Source organism: Marmota marmota, unplaced genomic scaffold (genome assembly GCF_001458135.2).
Source record: "Marmota marmota marmota unplaced genomic scaffold, marMar, whole genome shotgun sequence".
In the NCBI taxonomy this organism is placed as follows: Eukaryota; Metazoa; Chordata; class Mammalia; order Rodentia; family Sciuridae; genus Marmota; species Marmota marmota.
Genome location: NW_026000093.1, coordinates 1,290,914 through 1,295,504, shown reverse-complemented (window position 1 = coordinate 1,295,504; position 4,591 = coordinate 1,290,914).

Here is a 4,591-nt window from a genome sequence, read left to right as displayed (position 1 = left end):
GGGGGGGGGGTTCCTGGGGATTGAACTCAGAGGCACTTACCCACTGAACCACATCCCCAGGCCTTTTTACTTTTTTAATTTTGAGACAAAGTCTCCTAAGTTGCTTAGGGTCTCACTAAGTTGCTGAGACTGGCCTCAAACTTGTGATCCTCCAGCCTCCTGAGTCATTGGGATTATAAACATGCACCACTGTGCCCAGCCAATCCTCATTCTTGGAAGGATGGTTTTGCTAAATAAAGAACTCTCATTTGGCAATTTTTTACTTTCAGTACTTTAAAATTATTCGCCTGATTTCTGGCTGCCAATATTTCTGCTAAGAAATAAGCTGGCAACCTTATTAAGGACACCTTGTATGTAATCATTCACTTTCCTCTGACTGCCTTCAAAATTCTTTGTCTTTAGCTTTTGATGGTTTTACTATAATGTATCTACATGTGAGTCTTTCTGTTTGGTCATTATTATAATTTCTGTCTCTTTTTTCATAGTCTCATTTTGTACATATATAGTTTTCCTGGTTTTCTTTGAATTTGTCGTCCACGTTCTCCTTTCGGTCTTTAAGCACACTGAAGACAGTTATTTTGATGTCTTAACTAGTAAGTCCCATGCTTGAGCTTCCTTGGGAGTGGTTTCTATCAACTTACTTTATTCCTTTGAATTGGCCATAGTTTCCTGTTTCTTTTTATGTGATCTGTGACTCTTTTCTTGAAAATCGAGCTTCTAAGCTTATACGGTGACATTGTTGAAAAGCAGACTGTCTCCTCTCTAAGGAGCTGTTGCAAAGTTGACCATGAAGTTGATGATAGTCCCTTGTTTTGAGACGGGTTCTTGTCCCAAGCAATCACTGAAGCTTTGGTCCTTTCAGCTTATATGTTTGTACCAAGGTTTATGGGAATGTCAAGAGCTATCCCAGACTCTGCAGCTTGACTCTGGGCAGGAAAAGTCCGTGAGCCCAGGGACAAGCCCACAATGAAAGTTCAGCGGCTTCTCCAATCTTTTCTGAGCATGTTCTTACCTGAGTACATGTGTGACTTTCTGAACCTCCCCGTGTATGTGGCTGCGTTCGAATGCCCTAATTTCCAGAGTCTTGCCCCAGATTCTCCCCCAGGCCTTAAATTTTCTATTATAGGTCTCCTTGTGTCCCACAATCTCTTCTTCTCCCTTACAGCTATCATAAGCCCCATGATTTCTGAGGAAGGCAAAACATTATTGAATAATTTGTGTCAATCCTTCAGGTCCCAGAAAGTTGAGGACTGACACCCACAGTGACTTGCTATGAAGTCTGCTCCGATTCCTTTGGAGGAAACTGGTAAATGGGCCGCTGCTACCAATGGAAACCCAAGACTGCTGCACACCCAGGAATGAGTGAGGCAAAGTTGAGTGAAAACACCCCAAACTTACTGACCATTTTGAAGATTTCTCATTGGACATTTCACTGGTTGCTGTAAATCTTCATCTTCTTTCCAGCGTTCTGACCCAAGTTAATAATGACCACTTTAGCTTGTTTCTTTCAATGTGTCTATAAGGGAATGAGAGCTTGCAACATTTTAGCTCACCATTCTGCTAACCCTCACCCTCCTCCCCTACTCCTCTTTTTTCTTATTTACTGCTTTCCTTATGGTGCAGTGATCTTTTGAACCTAAGTGCAAAAATCTACAAATTACCTCATTATTGCCGCCTATGGGGTTTTCCTCAGCTCTCAGATGATCTCACCCAGCACGTTCTCTGCTCCCACCAGCTTCCTGTCTTCCACATTCAATAGGCAAAAATTTTCACTGTTCTCCAGTTCTCTATGTTAAGCTTTGTAAACATCCCATGATGAATTCCAGTGCAATTTCAGTTTTCTCCGTCCTGCCTTCTTCATGTTCTCCACGACATCTATCCTATAACCAAAACCCTAGCTACGCTCACTGTCAATAAATCACAAACTAAGATTCCCAATCCATGAAACCTCCTCATGGAGCGCAGTCAACAGACATCTCAGTCTTCCAGATGCCAGAAACGTAAAGACTCAAAAGAGGTGGTTACTGGTGGCTCTTAAGTCACATGGGTCCCTTCATTCTCCAGTTCCATTACAGGGAAGAATTTTGATCTAGTTTGAAATTTTCAAATGAAATTTTGCTTGAGGAAGTAAAAACCAGAAGATGGTCTACCCAAGAGAACAAAGGCTTTAAAATCCAACAGACTAATATTCAAATGTTGGTGTTAGTACTTATCAACTTCTAAAACAAAAATCTCTGTTTTTTTTAATCTGAAAAAAAGTAGAAAACACAACTGCCCTGTAGATATACTGAGGGAAATTAAGTAAGATAACACATATAGGGTTCAAACACTGAATATGAAAGTCCCCTTCACTAGACAATAAAGGAACATAACCTAGGCTGTGATCCTTTTCCCCAAGCTATTAATTTTGGTTAATTTTAAAAAATGTTACATGAGTGCCAACTGGTAGTCTTATATACACTAACATATCATATAAATGTGACAGAGCCATACCAGGCAGTTCTAGGGTGAATGCTTAGGATATTTTCGGAAGACAGATGAGTAAGTCCCCTTGGAGTTCATCAGCATGAAAAGTCAAGAAGTATCCTAGGAAAGACTTCTTTATAAGGGAAGAGAAAAGTTCACAGATGTGGCCGGATCCTGTGAGCACAAGTCAAGGTGTAAGGGATTCTGCAAGCACAGCACACTGGTATATGCTACCTCATTTGTCCTCCACCCAGCTTCCTGGGCTCACACTGAATCCTAGAGAGGAAAGGAATGCAATAAAGAACAGGTAGGAACAAATGCCATTCCACTGATTTCCTCTGGACATTAAGGGCACATGCCAACTCTCTTTTATAACTTGAAATAATACACAGCCCAAAACAAGGAAATTCTTATGAGACCCACAGCTTAGGACCTAGAGTAGGCAAAAGGAACCATGCATATCTCACACAACAAGCAAAAGAAATCACAAAGTGATATAACATCCCAAGGCACACCTGAGATCTGGTGCCCTGCTGACACTGCTTGACCCACTCTCGTGATACCTCACTCCTAGACCCAAGCACCAAGACACTCCTCTATGCAAAAGTTGACTATATCCAAATGCTACAAAAGTCTGTGGGTTATATCACCACCCATAATTGGGACAAACAGTGCTATTGCATGCCAGGAGGAACTGATAAAGAGAACGCTTAGTTTTGAGAAAAAAACATAAAATTTATACAGATGTGAAAAACTAATTTACCTTTTTAATCTGTCCTCAGCACAAATGCAACAGATTTCTTGCATAGAAAAGTATCCGTTCCCAGTAGCAGCGCCACATTGCAATAGTCTGTTTCCTTGCTTTCTTGGTGTGCTAATTCATGGTTCCTTTGGGAGCCACATAGAGCACAGTATTCACCACAGTTGCTGAGAAACCACATGGTGCCTGAGAAATATTTTGTAACATTAAACAATTTTTATTACTCTTAAATCTACGCAGGTCAGTCTAGACATCATACACATAAAACATAATACCAACTCTTACATCAACAACTAGATGAACTTGGAATGGTAGTACTGCAAATTTTTGTATGGTTATAAAAATATAAATATAATTAAAAATTATGTGAGACATAATTAAATTTTTTGGAAAAACCAAATTTAGATTTTGCAGCTTTACTTAATTTTGATTTAAATTAGATATTCATTTTTACACTTGGATATTGGATTTCAACTCTAATTTTTAAGATTTTAGAAGAAAATTATTTTTCAAAAACAGGAAAATAACGTTAACTTAAAATTTTGCACTTATGGGGGTGTTTATAATCTTTATACAAATGAAGTTTGCTACTACCATGGATCTAAGCTCTGAGGGGTATGTTTATACAGACTCACAAATGAGAGGACTGGAAATTTGTGTGGGATCTCTCTGCAAATGAAGATCAAGGTCAAAGAGGAAAAAAAAACAATTCACTTTATTTTAAAGATAATGATTGTCATACAGGAGGTATGCATTACAAAGTAAGCTTTCATAGAAAACGTTTAAATCCATTATAAGTTAATTTATTAAATAAGTATTTGATATACATGATGATCTTATTAGATTGGTCATTCCCTATCCATCCATCATAATATGACAGAACACAAGAGGCTAAAAATGATTCATCATAATTTATGTTAAAATGTGCAGTTTTTTAATTTTTTAAATAACTGACCAAAAAGTTAACAGACAACTACAAACGTGTCCCCCTGGCTCCTATTTTATAAAAGGATTTCACCTCTCCTGCTTGGCCCTGTCACTCTGTATAGGTACAAAGTTTACAAAAAGAAGGCAATCACAAGTAATATTTTGGCTTTTTTTTACATGCAATGTGCAAGCTTAGTTTGAGCTATTTACAAGCTACTTCTCTATTTTTCTTAAAATATACTTCAACATTATTCCAAACATGGTGGCCCATGCCTGTAATCCCAGGGGTTCACGAGGCTGACACAGGAAGATCATGAGTTCAAAGCCAGCCTCAGCAACTTAGCAAGGCTCTAAAAAACTTAGCAAGACCCAGTCTCAAAATAAATATAAAAAATGCTGGGGATGTGGCTCAGTAGTAAAGCAACCTTGGGTCCAATC